This window comes from Ursus arctos, unplaced genomic scaffold (genome assembly GCF_023065955.2).
Source record: "Ursus arctos isolate Adak ecotype North America unplaced genomic scaffold, UrsArc2.0 scaffold_5, whole genome shotgun sequence".
NCBI classification, from domain to species: Eukaryota; Metazoa; Chordata; class Mammalia; order Carnivora; family Ursidae; genus Ursus; species Ursus arctos.
In genome coordinates, this window is record NW_026623067.1 from 6,617,375 (window position 1) to 6,634,356 (window position 16,982).

The window sequence follows — 16,982 nt, forward strand, 5'->3', positions numbered from 1 at the left end:
ATTTACCTTTTGTGCTTTTTACATTGTTTACAAATGGAAAATGTCTTCCAGTGATAACATCTTGGTTGTGAAAGACTAATGAAGAATATGGTTGTTATCTAGATACTCCATGGAACAATCATTTTATGAAAGGCAGTGTGAAATGGTTTGTCTAATCAAGCATGCATTATTGTATTTTGAACACTGTTGTGATATCAACCTATTAGAATCTCATTCTATTAATATAATTTTTCATTTTATATGAATGATATATTTCTATGTCCTGTTCTTAAAAAAATTATTTAAGTTTTTATTAAGTTTTAATTTAAATTCCAGTTGGATAACATACATTGTAATAGTACTTTCAGGTATAAAATATAGTGATTCAACACTTCCATACAATAAGCTCATCACTCCAAGGACACCCGTTAAACCCCATCACCTATTTTACCCATCCACCCATGTACCTCCTCTCGCATAACCATCATTTTCTCTATAGTTAAGAATTTTTTTCTTGGTTTGCCATTCTCTCCTATTTTTTCCCTTTTCTTGTTTGTTTTGTTTCTTAAATTCCACATACAAATGATATCATATGGTGTTTGTATTCACTGACTGACCCATTTTGCTTAGCATAGTACTCTAGCTTCATCTACATCATTGCAAATGGCAAGATTTCATTATTTTTTGTGTCTGCGCAATAATCCATGTATATATACCACATTTTCTTTATCCATTCCTCAGTCGATGGACATTGGGCTGTTTTCAAATTGCAGCTATTGTAGATAATGCTGCTATAAACATTGGAGTGCAAGTATCCCTTTGGATTAGTATTTTTGTATTTTGGAGGTAAGTACCCAATAGTACAATTGTCAGATTATAAGGTAGTTTTACTTTTACCATTTTGAGGAACTTCCATACTGTTTTCCAGAGTGGCTGTATGAGTTTGCGTTCCCACCAATAGTGTAAGAAGTTTCCTGTTTCTCCACATCCTCGCCAACATCTGTTGTTTACTGTGTTGTTTATTTTAGCCATTCTGATTGGTGTAAGATGATATATCGTTTTAGTTTTGATTTGCATTTTCCTGATGATGAGTGATGTTGAGCATATTTTCATGTGTAGGTCTTCTTTGGGAAAATGCCTATTCATGTCCTCTGCCCATTTTTTTTTTACCAGATTATTTGGTTTCTGGGGTGCTGAGTTTGATCAGTTCTTCATATATTTTGGATATTAACCCTTTATCAGATATGTCATTTGCAAATATATTCTCCTGCCTTTTAGTGTTCTTGATTGTTTCTTTCACTGTGCAGAAGTTTTTATTTTGATGAAGTCCTGATAGTTTATTTTTAGTTTTATTTCTCTTGCCACAGGAGACATATCTAGTAAGAAGTTGCTATGGACTATGTCAAAGAGGTTGCTACCTGTGTTTTTCTCTAGGATTTTTATGATTTCCTATCTCACATTTAGGTCTTCTGTCCATTTTGATTTTATTTTGTGTATGGTGTAAGAAAGTGATCCATTCTTTTGTATTTTGCTCTCCAATGTTCCCAAAAAGTTTTGTTGAAAAGACTGTCTTTTCTTCCATTGGATTTTTTTTTCCTGTTTTGTCAAAAATCCATTGAACATATCATTTTATGTCCATTTCTGGGATTTCTAATCTTTTTATCTATTCTGTTTTGTTCCATGATCTGTTTTTGTGCCATGACCATACTGTCTTGATGAATACAGCTTTTCAAGATAGTTTAACATCCAGAATTGTGATGCCTCCAGCTTTGCTTTTCGTTTTCAAGGTTGCTTTGGCTATCTGGTGTCATTAGTGGTTCCATACAAATTTTAGGATTGTTTGTTCTTGCTCTGTGAAAATGCTAGTTGTATTTTGAATGGGATTGTATTAAATGTGTAGATTGCTTTTTGTAATATTGATATTTTAAAAATATTTTTTCTTCCAATCCATGAGCATGGGATATCTTTCCATTACTTTGCATCATCTTAATTTTCTTTCATCAGTGTTCTATACTTTTCAGAGTATAGGTTTTCATCTCTTTGGTTAAATTCATTCCTAGGTATCTTACAGTTTTTGATGCAATTGGAAATGGGATTCATTCCTTGATTTATCTTCCTGCTGCTTCTTTATTTATGTATAGAAATACAGCAGATTTCTGTATGTTGATTTTGTATCCTGCAACTTTACTGAATTTGTGTATCAGTTTTAGCAAATTTTTGGTGGACTTTTGGGTTTTCTTTTTTTTTAAAGGTTTTATTTATTTGACAGAGAGAAAGAGAGACAGTGAGAGAGAGAACACAAGCAAGGGGAGCAGGAGAGGGAGAAGTAGCCTCCTTCAGAGCAGGAAGACTGACTCAGGGCTCAATCCCAGGGCACTGGGATCATGACCTAAGTTGAAGGCAGACACTTAACTACTGAGCCACCCAGGCACCCCACTTTTAATCTGCAGATTAATCAAACTGAACCACTCCTCAGGCATCCCTCAAAACATTCAAATTGTACATCCTCTTACCACCTTACCATTTCATAAGAAAATTTATGTTATGGACATTTCATTACACATTTAGTATTCTTATAATTCCACTGAACCAGATTTGGGAGTTGGTTTTGTGTTAACCTCTCTGCATCACTGTTTTTAATAGATAGACCTATTTAGTCACTGGCTTACAAAGGTCTTCCCTTTACCTTCAGCTTAGCTCTACACTTGAACACTATAGATGAATGGCCATCATTTTTTATGGGATAATTCTATTATACTCTTTATTTTATGAGGTCAGATGTAAATAAGTAAGGTAGAATAGACATGTAAGAAACTCTGTATTATCTAAAACATCATAGTGATGGATGACTGCTATATTAGAATTGGGAAAAAATGGTACTTTTCCCCCAAAACAGAAGATCCACATGTTAGAGGATACACTATGGATTTGGATGTTTTTATAATAAAACCAAGTGAGACTTTAGAGATTTCTTGACTATTCAGTGATTAAAGTGATCTCTTAACACAAATAAATTCAGCAAAACTTAAACAGAAAATATTATATTAAGAAGAGTGAAAGACTTTCAGACTATCTATAAATGCTGCCACAATGATGGCTGGAGACTTCAAAACCAAAATCAATATCAAACATGTGCCTAAGAATGATTTCTATGACTCAAACCATTCACAGCTCAAAAATCATATATGATGGACTCCTCTGAAAACAGAGTGAATTGCAATAAATTCTTATTTATTATTCTTGCACTGTTTGCTTACTGGATGCAAATATCCTTTGCTTTTTGTGAGACCTACCCCAAAATAAAAGTTTGAGGTTAAATAATATAATGGAAAGTATGAATATATGTCCTTCCCATATTTGAGAGTCAGACAAGGAAGTGATTATTTAGTACTAGCATAGACATCAGAACTTTTGATTTTTAAGACATGTCAGGAGAGAATTCAGACAGGAAAGAATGGTCAATGTTCTCTAAACTTTCTGTTGAAACAAGAGTCCTGTTGAAATAAGGCTTATCAGTTACTTTATTCATAGTTTATTCTCTGTGATAAATATATAAGAAACATTTCAAAATATACAAATTTGTTTATCTATTTAAGAACCTGTGTTAAATAAAAAAAAAAATGGGGAACCTGGGTGGCTCAGTTCATTAAATGACTGACTCTTGATTTTGGCTCCAGTCATGATCTCAGGGTGGTAAGATCAAGTCTTGTGTTGGGCTCTGCACGGAGTGTAGAGCCTGCTTAAGATTTCTCTCTCCTGGGGCGCCTGGGTGGCACAGCGGTTAAGCATCTGCCTTCGGCTCAGGGCGTGATCCTGGCGTTATGGGATCAAGCCCCACATCAGGCTCTTCCTCTATGAGCCTGCTTCTTCCTCTCCCACTCCCCCTGCTTGTGTTCCCTCTCTCGCTGGCTGTCTCTCTCTCTGTAGAATAAATAAATTAAAAAATCTTAAAAAAAAAAAAAGATTTCTCTCTCCTGGGGCGCCTGGGTGGCACAGTGGTTAAGCATCTGCCTTCGGCTCAGGGCATGATCCCAGAATTACGGGATCGAGCCCCACATCAGGCTCCTCCGCTATGAGCCTGCTTCTTCCTCTCCCACTCCCCCTGCTTGTGTTCCCTCTCTTGCTGGCTGTCTCTATCGTTGTGGAATAAATAAGTAAAATCTTTAAAAAAAAAAAGATTTCTCTCTCCCTCTCCATCTGCCTCCCCCACTCACACACACATGCTTCCTCCCTCTGTAAAAATAAATTAATAAATGGATAAAGTAGCTCTAATAGAAAATTTCAAGTGTATAACACAGTATGTATCATTAATTATATTCACATTGCTGTATATGAGATCTTAAGAACTTATTCACCTTGCATAATGGAGATTTTATAGACGTTGACCCAAATCTCCCCACATTTCCCCTTCCCATCAGCTATTGAAAACTGCTCTTTAACTTTCTGCTTCTAAGAGTTTGACCATTTTGGATACCACCCACCAGTGTAACTGGGCAGTGCTTGTATTTCTGTATGTGACTTATTCTACTTAGCATAATTTCTTCCAGTCTCATATATGTTATTACAAATGGAAGTATTACCTTTTTCAGGGTTCTTATATATTCCACATTTTCTTTATCCATTCCTTTGTTAATTCTTAGGTTGTTCACGTCTTAGATATTGTGACTACTGCTGCAATAATCATGGGAGTGTGCATTTTCTTCAAGGTATGGATTTTACTTCCATTGTGTATAAATCTATATATACCTGGGATTGAGGTATCTTACATTATTTCTATTTTTAATTATTTCAGAAACTTCCATACTCTTTCATATAGTGGCTGTACCAATTGACATTCCCACCGACAGTGCACAAGTATCCTCTTTTCCCTACATCCTGACCAACACTTATTATCTTTTGTCTTTTTTTTATAAAAGTCATGGCTCATTTAATTGGCAGGCAGGGTAGGGCACGGGAACCTTGCTACTGTCCATGTTATTAAGCTGGAAGGAGAATGTAAACGTTAGTGTTCACCAGCCTCTCCATGCCAGGGACAGTTTCAACAACTCCCCTGCTATTTGTGGAAAATTAAGTCCTGAATCTTCTATGATGAGGAAAACAAAGACAGGAAGAATGTAACCACAAAGGAATCATCTTACAACATGTGGCCCACTGATATACATCTAAGACATGCAGAAGATGACATTCCTAAAGGGTTATAACTAATGTTTTACTACATAGTGAAGGGTAACCTGATCTTGACAAGAGCCAGACCTCCAAGGCCCTTGTACAACTCACTTTCAACACACAAATTCCTTAGACACTTATTTATCTTTAAGTCAAATTAACAAATATCTCTTTCTGCCCATGGGTCTTGTCCCTATTCTTTAGTAAAAGCACCTTTTGCACTGAAAAAAACTCAAGAATTCTTTCTTAACCATCTCCTTGATGGCCCCACATCATTTTACATTCTATTTGCACTTTTAAGTTGTGTGTTTTTCTGTGCCCCAAGGCAGACAAATCTGTTCAAGGTCCCTTAGCATTATCTCTACCCACTGCATTTCACAACACTGGTGGGGTGGGGAGGGGGTCCTTTTGTTACAGAATCTCCATCTCTCTTTCCCTTCTGTATGTGGTCTCTCTATTTTTTGAAGTGTAGATGCTGTTCACTCAGCCCTCAGTTTTTGAATAAGAATTGTTCTATATATAAGTGTAGATTTGATGTGTAGAGGAGGGGGTGAGTTCAGAGCTTCCTGCATCTCCTTATTGGAACAGAAATTGAGGTTTTGTTTTGTTTGTTTGTTTGTTTGTTTGTTTCAAAATTAGTAATTGTGGATTTCATGGAAAATAGTGGAGTAGGAGGACCCTAAGCTCACCTCTTCCCATGGATACAACTAGATAACACTCACATCAGTGTAAATAATCCAGAAAATGACCTAAACATTGCCAGAGAAAATTCCACAACTAAATGTAGAGAATAGATCTCATCAAATAAAGTAGGAGGGGCAAAGATGCTTTTGGGAGATAAACAGACCCACAGGGCTCTCTGTGTGAGTGAAGGACACTGAGGCCACTGAGAGGGGAGAGAAAATGACCTATACATTGGACAGTCCAAACAGGGAAGACAAATCTCCGTAACATTTGGCTTTAAAAAATAAAGGGGTCGGATTTTGTGAGCTCTTACAACCAGAAGGACTTAAACCTGGAACTTCATTTTCTTTAAAGATTTTATTTGTTTATTTGACAGAGAGAAAGAGAGCACAAGCAGGGGGGGTGGCCGGCAGAGAGAGAGGGAAAAGCAGTCTCTCTGCAGAACAGGGAGCCAGATGCTGGGCTCAATCCCAGGACCCTGGGATCATGACCTGAGCTTAAGGCAGAGGCTTAACCATCTGAGCCACCCAGTGGCCCCACCTGGAACTTTAACAATCAGTGAGATGAGCTCTGGGAGAGCAAGTAGGTTGAGAAGATGCTGATTCTCTACCTTTTTTAAAAATATTTTTTTATTATACTATGTTAGTCACCATACAGTACATCCCTGGTTTCTGATGTAAAGTTCTATGATTCATTAGTTGCGTATAACACCCAGTGCACCATGCAATACGTGCCCTCCTTACTACCCATCACCAGTCTATCCCATTCCCCAACCCTCTGAAGCCCTCAGTTTGTTTCTCAGTGTACATAGTCTCTCATGCTTCACTCCCCCCCTCTGATTACTCCCTTTCTTTACCCCTTTCTTCTCCTACTGATCTTCCTAGTTCTTATGTTCCATAGATGAGAGAAATCATATGATAATTGTCTTTCTCTGCTTGACTTATTTCACTTAGCATTATCTCCTCCAGTGCTGTCCATGTTGCAGCAAATGTTGAAAAAATGTTCTTTTTGATAGCTGAATAATATTCCATTGTATATATGGACCACAACTTCTTAATCCAGTTATCTGTTGAAGGGCATCTTGGCTCCTTCCACGATTTAGCTATTGTGGACAGAGCTGCTATGAACATTAGGGTGCATATGGCCCTTCTCTTCACTATGTCTGTATCTTTGGGGTAAATACCCAGTAGTGCAATGGATGAATCATAGGGTAGCTCAATTTTTAACTTTTTAAGGGACCTCCACACTGTTTTCCAGAATGGCTGTACCAACTTGCATTCCCACCAACAATGCAGGTGGGATCCCCTTTTTTCCACATCGTCTCCAACAATTGTTGTTTCTCTGCCTTTGCAAAAGACAGTACAACAGACAGACGAAAGAGATACAGCACAGAAGAAATAGTTCACAAAACACTTGGGGCATATGGAAGATATATTAATTTAATGATCTCAGAGCATGTTCTGGAGAGTCAGAGATCCTTAGGATATTCCTCCTGGACAAACAACAACAAACAACAAAACGTTGAAGGTGTCATTTCCTTACCCTACTCCCAGCATAAACAAATAGTCTCATGCAGGAAACAGAACTTTTTGATCTGTTAACTGACCTCCTAACACTGCTGTAATGCCCCTACATGCACTCTGTGCATTGGTCTCCTCCAACTCTACTGGCCTTGCTCTCTCCTGCTGCTGGTCCCCTCTCATAGAGGACTTGCACACAATCCTTGCTAACACTACACATCTGTCACACACACTTTGTGAATCAGTCACCTATAATATGGTCTAGGCTGGAGCCCATCAATAGTGTTGCCACAAGCCTGGCAGTGTCAAGCTGCCATGACAGGTGCCAGCACAACTCTCCTGCCCTGGGGAGAGGGAAAGATAATGACACATCCTGGTTAGACTCATGCCTCAGGAAGTGTGGTGGCATATAGTTGTTTTGAGTACTGGGCCCACCCACCAAAGAAAGCTTCTCAGGGAACAATTCAGGGAAAGTGCCCTGCAGTCTGGTGCTACTGCATCTCTGTAAAATGCCTGGTATGTCTTAATTCATGGTCAAGGAGGACCCACACTGTCTCACTAACATCATAGGTACCAAACACTGCCCACAACAGGAAAGAGAGCCACTGCTGAAAACTGAACTGAAGGTAAATGTGACTCAGCCACAACATCAGGTGCATATAACATATAAGAGACACTCTTGAAGCATCAGGTACTTGTGAACAGGGGTCACTGCACTGCAGGGCATTACAGGAACTCTTCTTCAAAAGGCCACTACTTTCAAGAACAGGAGATTTAGATGGCCTTCTTAACACAGATAAATAGACTCAGAGAGTTAGACAAAATGAGACAAAGAAATATATGTCAAATAAAAACCAGAACAGAATCACCAAGAGACCAAAATGAAACACAGTTAAGTAATATGCCTGATAAGGAATCCAAAGTAATGATCATAAAGATACTCATGGCATTTTACAAAAGAGTGGAGGACAGAGAAGACATTTAACAAAGAGAGAAAAAAACAGAAAAAATGAACCAGTTATAGATTAAGAACATAATAACTGAAATTTAAAATACACTAGGTGGAATAAACAACAGGCAAGAGGAAGCAGAATGAATCAGCAAAATGGAGGACAGAATAATAGAAAGTATTCAAGCTCAGCAGCTGAGAGAAAAAAAATGAGAATAGATTTAGGGAACTCAGTAATAACATCAAGTGTAATAGTATCTATGTATAGAAATCTCAGAAAGAGGGGCGCCTGGGTGGCGCAGTTGTTAAGCCTCTGCCTTCGGCTCAGGGCGTGATCCCGGCGTTCTGGGATCGAGCCCCACATCAGGTTCCTCCACTAGGAGCCTGCTTCTTCCTCTCCCACTCCCCCTCCTTGTGTTCCCTCTCTCGCTGGCTGTCTCTGTCAAATAAATAAATAAAATCTTTTAAAAAAAAGAAATCTCAGAAAGAGAAGATAGAGAAAAGAAGAGAGAAAATGTATTTGAAGAAGTAATAGCTGATGACTTCCCAAATAAGGACAAGGAAACAGAATTCCAGATCCAGGAGACACAGAGAACCTCCAAGAAAATCAACTCAATAAAGACCACACCAAGACACATACTATTAAAAGGGCACAAAATAGCGATAAATAGAGAATTTTAAAAGCAGTAGGAAAAAAGAAAACAGTTACATACAAGGCTATAAGCAGGAAAAAAAATGCTGACCAGAAGGGATGACAGGATATATTCAAAGTACTGAAAGGAAAAAAAAAAGTGCCCAAGAATACTATATTCATCTACCAAGGATATCATTTGGAATACAAGGAGAGATAAATAATTCCCAGATATACAAAATTTAAAGGAATACATGACCATTAAACCAACCCTACAAGAAATGTGAAAGGGGACTCACTGAGTGGAATGGAGAGACCATAGTTAAGAGTAAGAAAAGTAAGAAGCACAAAAGCACTAAAAATAAGTATATTTTAAAAAACTCAGTCAAAGGACTGACAAAATAGAAGTATATAAATTATAACACCATATACTTAAAACATGGATGGAAGGAGAGTAAAGAATGGATTCACATAAGGAATCTTACCTTCATATAGACTGCTATATGCAGAAGTTATATACAAACCAAATGGTAGCCACATATCAAAAACCAGTAATAGATATGCTTAAATAAAGAGAAAGGAATTCAAGTATATCACTAAAGAAAGCCAGCAAACTGTGAAAGAAAGCAAGAGAAGAAAAGCAAGACAAAAGAGAAAGATGGGGGTGGAGTAAGAGGACCCTACCTTTGCTTTGCCCCATGAACACAACAAGATAACTATGAAATCATCATAAATGTGCAAGAAATAGACCTGAGAGAACAAACTCCACAACTAAAAGGAGAGGAAAGACCTCATTGAAGAAGGAAGAAAGTGCAGAGACATGGTTTAGTGGAGAAATGGATGGTGGGTGCTGCAGATGAGAGGAAGCTGTGGTCATGGAACAAGGTGAGAGAGGAGCACACAATGTAACTCACAAGGAGAAAGTTTTCCAAGGCTTTTGGCTTAGAACAGAAGAGGGGCTGAATATCATGAGTCCTTGTAACCAGTGGGTCTTAAAACCTGGAGTTTTAAAGGTCAATGGATCTGGTTGGATAGAGCTTGGAGTGCTCCTAAAAAGAAGCCATGCAGACAACCCATGGAAACAGTGATCTGAAGAATGCCTGGGACATACAGAGGGAAGATGATTCATTTTTCTTAGAGTGCATCCCTAAGAAGCAGCAATCATGGAGACACTTCTCTGGGAACAAAGGAGCTAGCTGGCACCATTTCCTCCCCTGCTGCTCAATATAAACACAGAGCCAGCTGTAGGAAGCAGCACAACTCCAACACTTGCTACCTAACTTGCTTACACCAAGCCCTATGTCCCTGCGCTCTGTGGGACTGTCCATCATTCATGCTTCTCTCACTACTATCACAGCGGCCCCCTCCCCAGAAAAAAAACACAAATCCTGGCCCTCATCATGTATTTCCACCATAGAGTTCTACAGGACTTTGGATCTGGTACAAGTCATGTCGGGTCTCATTTTATAAGCAGACCAGAGCACATCTAGTTTTAACTCACCATATTCAGGCCCAGGACCAAATACTGCCCACATCAGGCAAGGAGAGACTCTGCAGACAACTGGCATGAAGGATAGGTCAGCCAAAACACAACAGCAAAATAAATTTAACCAAAGAGGTAGAAGCCCTATACTTTGAAAACAATAAAGTGCTGATGAAAGAAATTGATGATGATGCAAAGAAATACACAACACCCCATGTTCATGGATTGGAAGAAAACATATTTTTTAAATGTTTATACTTCCCAAAGCAAACCACACATTTAATACAAGCCCTATCAAAATTCCAGTAGCATCTTTCACAGAGCTAGAACAAACAATCTAAGATTTATATGGAACCACAAAAGAAACCAAATAGCTACAGCAAACTTGAAGAAAAAAAAAATAGTTTCCAGTTCCAAGATTGCAGAGGAGAAGGAGACCTAAAGTTCGTCTGGTTCCAGGAATTCAACTAGAGAGCTACGAAACCATTCTGAATACCTATGAACACAACTGGAGAATAAAGAAAGGAGTAGGAGAAACTCTATGAACAGAAAAGCGAACACTTTCTGAAAGGAGGAGAAAAGATGGCGGAGGAGTAGGGGACCCCTTTCTCAGCTGGTCCCCTGAGTCAAGCTAGATATCTACAAGAGCATCCTGAAAACCCACGGAATCAGCCTGAGATGCAGGAAGATACATCTGGATCTCTACAAACGAACATCTCCAACGCTGAATATTGAGGTGTGAAGTGGTGAGCCGTGAATCTGTGCACAGATATCGGAAGATAAATGGAAGGGGGAGAGAGCCGACGTGCTCAGGCACCAGGAAGAAGTAGCCACTTGCACTGTTGAGCGACTCGGACTCCCGGACCAGCACCCCTGAGAGAGAAGACTGAGACCTTGAGCCTGGGAACGCTCATGTGACCAGACTGAAAACCTGAGCTCTGAAGCGCACACTGGAGCCAGACTAAAATCGGGAGCACAGGAGCGAGTGTGCATCCAAACTGAAAACCCAAGCTCTGGGGAACACACTCGAACTAGAATGAAACTGAGAGCTCAGGAGCACGCGCATGACTAGACTGAAAACTGCAGCTGCAGAGCACTCACTGGAACCAGACTGATACTGGCAGCTTGGGAGCTCATGTGCAACCAGACTGAAAACCTGTGCTCTGGAGTGCACACGAACCCCAATGAAACAGGGACGTCGGGAGCGCGTGAGGGAACTGGAGGCAGCTGGCGGTGTTAGAAGCACAAAGGACAGAAATGTGCCAGCTCTGGAAGTGAGGGTTGGGACAGTGGCTGTGGGGTGCACAACCCAGGATGTTGCAGGGTTTTTAGCAGCACTGACAGAATCAGAGTTAAAGTGGCCAAGAGAGCTCAGTGGAGAACAGACTGCGATCTCTCTGTTCTGAGACAGAGGCTAAGATATGGCCAATTGCTACTCTCAGAAGAGTCACAGAAAACATCTGGGAAAGCCGACAGAGAAAAAAAGCCTGGAAATACCAGCTCACATTGTGCCCATCCCCATCCCCCCTTGCAGGGGACAGGGCGACTCTACCCAAAGAGGTTTGCCAGAGTATCAGTGCGGCAGGCCCTTCCCCCAGAAGGCAGGCTGAAAAATCAAGAAGCCCACATCCCTAAGGTCCCTATAAAACAAGTGCACACTGCCTGGGTCCTGGTCAATAATTTGGGCTCTGGGCATCCCCGCAACATCTCATTAGAATGATGATGAGGAGAAACCCCCAGCAAAGAAAAGATAATGAGTCTGTGGCCTCTGTCACAGAAATGATGGATATGGATATAACTAAATTGCCAGAAATGGAGTTCAGAGTAACAATGGTCAAGATGATGTGTAGGATTGAAAAAATATTAATGAAAATATTAACAAGAATATAGAATCTCTAAGGGAGGAAATGAGAGCAAATCTGGCAGAAATTAAAAATGCTATGAATCAAATGCAGTCTAAACTAGATGCTCTGACGGCCAGGGTAAATGAGGCAGAAGAACAAATTAATGAATTGGAGAATTGGGTGATAGAAGAGAAAGTTGAAACAGAAACTTGGCTCAAAACAATCCAATCTCAAGAACGTAGATTAAGGCAGATTATTGACTCAATGAAACATTCCAATGTCAGAATCATTGGCATCCCCCAGGGAGTGGAGAAAGAGAGAGGTCTAGAAGAGATATTTGACCAAATTGTAGCTGAAAACTTCCCTAATCTAGTAAAGGAAACAAGCATTTGTATCCGAGAGGCAGAGAGGACCCCTCCCAAGGTCAATGGGAACAGACTTACACCACGTCACATCATAGTGCAATTCACAAATATTAGATCCAAGGATATAGTATTGAAAATGGCCAGGGGGAAGAAAATCCTTACGTACAGAGGGAAAAAATATCAGAATAATCAGGGTATTTTCAAAGCGCTATCTGAGAAGAACATGCAGCCAAGGATCCTTTATCCAGCAAGGATGTCATTCAGAATTGATGGAGAGATAGCAACTTTCCAGGATTGGCAGAAACTGAAGGAATTCATAACCATGCAACCAGCCCTACAGGAGATATTAAGGGGGGTTCTATAAAAGCAGAAAGGTCCCAAGAGTGATACAGAACAGAAAGTTACAATCTATAGAAACAAAGACTTCACAGGAAACATGAAATCATTAAAATCATATCTCTCAATAATCACTCTCAATGTGAATGGCCTAAAGGCTCCCATAAAATGCCACAGGGTTGCAGATTGGATAAAAAGACATGACCCATCCATTTGCTTTCTACAAGAGACTCATTTTGAAACTAAAGATGCATCCAGACTGAAAGTGAAGGGATGGAATACCATCTTTCATGCCAATGGACTTCAAAAGAAAGCTGGGGTAGCAATTCTCATATCAGACACATTGGATTTTAAACTAAAGACTGTAGTTAGAGATACAGAAGGACACTATATTATTCTTAAAGGATGTATTCAACAAGTGGATATGACAGTTATAAATATCTATACCCCAAAAGGGGAGCAGATAGATGCACAAGTGAACTCTTAACCAGAGTAAAGAGACATATGGATAATAATAGGTTAATAGTAGGGGACCTCAACACTCCACTCTCAGCAATAGACAGATACCCTAAAGCAGCAAATCAACAAAGAAATAAGAGCTTTGAATGAGATACTGGACCAGATGGACCTCATAGATATATATAGAACACTACACGGCAGAACAGAATACTCATTCTTTTCGAATGCACATGGAACTTTCTCCAGAATAGACCATATACTGGATCACAAAACAGGTCTCAACTGATACCAAAAGACTGAGACTATTCCATGCATATTCTCAGACCACAATGCTTGGAAAGTGGAACTCAATAACAAGGAAAAATTTGGACGAAACTTGAACACATGGAAACTAAGAACCATTCTGCTCAAGAATGATTGGGTAAACCAGGAAATTAAAAATCAGTCTAAACAATTTTTGGAGACCAATGAGAATGAAAACACAATGGTCCAAAACCTATGGGACACTGCAAAGGCAGTCCTAAGGGGAAAATACATAGCCATCCAAGCCTCACTCAAAAGAATAGAAAAACCTAAAATGCAGTTTTTATATTCTCACGTCAAGAAGCTGGAGCTGGAACAGAAGAACAGGCCTAACCCATGCATGAGAAATCAGGTGATCAAGATTAGAACAAACCTCAATGAATTAGAAACCAGGAGCACAGTAGAGCAGACCAACAGAACTATAAGCTAGTTCAATGAAAGAATAAATAAGATCGATAAGGCACTGGCCAGACTTATTCAAAAGAATAAAGGACCCAAATTAATAAAATTATGAATGAAAGGGGAGAGATTGCAACCAACACCAATGAAATAGGAATGATCATTAGAAACTTTTACCAACAGCTTTATGCCAATAAATTATGCAATCTGGAAGAAATAGAGGACTTCCTAGAAACGTATAAACTACCAAGACTGAAACAGGAAGGAATTGATTATTTAAACAAACCAATTAATTATGAAGAGATTGAAGTAGTGATCAAGGACCTCTCCAAAAACAAGAATCCAGGGCCTGACAGATTCCCTGGGGAATTCTACCAAACATTCAAAGAAGAAATAATAAATATTCTCCTGAAGCTGTTTCAAAAAAATGGAAACAGAAGGAAAACTACCAAACTCATTCTATGAGGCCAGTATTATCTTGATCCCCAAACCAGACAAAGACTCCATCAAAAAGGAGAATTACAAAACGCTTTCCCTGATGAATATGGACACCAAAATTCTCAGCAAGATCCTACCTAATAAGTTCCAACAGTACATTAAAAGGAATATCCATCAAGACCAATTGGGATTCATCCCTGGGATGCAAGGGTGTTTCAACATTCACAAATCGATCAGTGTGATAGATCATATCAACAAGAAAAGAGTCAAGAACCATATGATCCTCTCAATTGTTGCTGAAAAAGCATTTTCCAAAATACAGCATCCTTTCCTGATTAAAACACTTCAGAGTGTAGGAATAGGGGTTCATTCCTCAATTTCATAAAAACCATCTATGAAAAGCCTACAGCGAATATCATTCTCAGTGGGGAAAAGCTGAAAGCCTTTCCCTTAATATCAGGAACATGAGAAGGATGTACACTCTCGGCATTATTTTTCAACATAGTACTAGAAGTCCTTGCAACAGCAATTAGACAACAAGAAGTTATAAAATATATGCAAATCGGCAAAGAAGAAGTCAAACTGTCTCTTTTTGCAGATGACATGATACTCTATATAGAAAACCCAAAAGACTCCACCCCCAAACATCTAGAACATATAGAGCAATTCAGTAATATGGCAGGATACCAAATCAATGCTCAGAAATCAGTTGCATTTCTACACACGAATAATGAGACTGAAGAAAGAGAAATTAGGAAATCCATTCCAATGTTAATAGCACCAAAAATCATACATTATGTTGGAATTAAATTAACCAGAGAAGTAAAGCATCTGTATTCTAGAAACTACAGATCACTCTTGAAAGACATTGAAGAAGACACAAAAATATGGAGAAATATTCCATGTTCATGGATCACAAGAATAAACATAGTTAAAATGTGTATGCTACCCAGAGCGATCTACACTTTCAAAGCCATCCTGATCAAAATACCAAGGACATTTTTCAAAGTACTGGAACAAACAGCCCTTAAATTTGTGTGGAACAAGAAAAGGCCCTCAATTGCTAGGAATTATTGAAAAGGAAAAACAGAGCTGGGGGCATCACGTTGCATGATTTCAAGCTATACTACAAAGCTGTGATCACAAAGCCAGCATGGTACTGGCACATAAACAGACACAGAGACCAATGGAACAGAATAGAGAACCCAGAAATGGACCCTTAGCTCTTTGGGCAACTAATCTTTGGCAAAACAGGAAAAAATCTCCAGTGGAAAAAAGACAGTCTCTTCAATAAATGGTGCTGGGAAAATTGGACAGCTACATGCAAAAGAATGAAACTTGACCAGTCTCTCACACCATACACAAAGATAAACTCCAAATGGATGAAAGACCTCGATGTGAGACAGGAATCCATCAAAATCCTAGAGGAGAACATAGGCTGCAACTTGTTTGACATTGGCCACAGAAACTTTTTTCATGACACATATCCAAAGGCAAGAAAAACCAAAGAAAAAAAATGAACTTGTGGGACTTCATCAAGAGAAAAAGCTTCTGCACAGCCAAGGAAACAGTCAAAAAAACTAAGAGGCAGCCTACGGAATGGGAGAAGATATTTGCAAATTAACACTACAGATAAAAGTCTAGTATCCAAGATCTACAAAAAACTTCTCAAACTCAATACACGTGAAACAAATAATCCAATGAAAAAAATGGGCAGAAGATATGAACAGACACTTTTCCAATGAAGACATACCAATAGCTAACAGACACATGAAAAAAATGTTTAAAATCATTAGCCATCAGGGAAATTCAAATCAAAACTACGTTGAGATACCAGCTTACCCCTTTTAGAATGGCAAAAATTGACAAGGCAGGAAACAACAAATGTTGGAGAGGATGTGGAGAAAGGGGATCCCTCCTACATTGTTGGTGGGAATGCAAGTTGGTACAGCCACTGTGGAAAACAGTATGGAGGTCCCTTGATACGTTAAAAATTGAGCTACCCTATGACCCAGCCTTTGCACTACTGGGTATTTACCCCAAAGATACAGACGTAGTGAAGAGAAGGACCATATGCACCCCAATGTTCAGAGCAGCATTGTCTACAATAGCTAAATTGTGGAAGGAGCTGAGATGACCTTAAACAGACGAATGGATTAAGAAGTTGTGGTCCATATATACAGTGGAATATTATTCAGCCATTAGAAAGAATGATTACCCAATGTTTGCAACAACATGGATGGGATTGGAGGAGATTATGCTATGTGAAATAAGTCAAGCAGAGAAAGACAATTATCATACGGTTTCACTCATTTATGGAACATAATAAATAGGAAGATCAGTAGGAGAAGGAAGTGAAGAATGAAGGGGGGGTAAACAGAAGAGGGACTGAACCATTACAGACTGTGGACTCTGGGAAACAAACT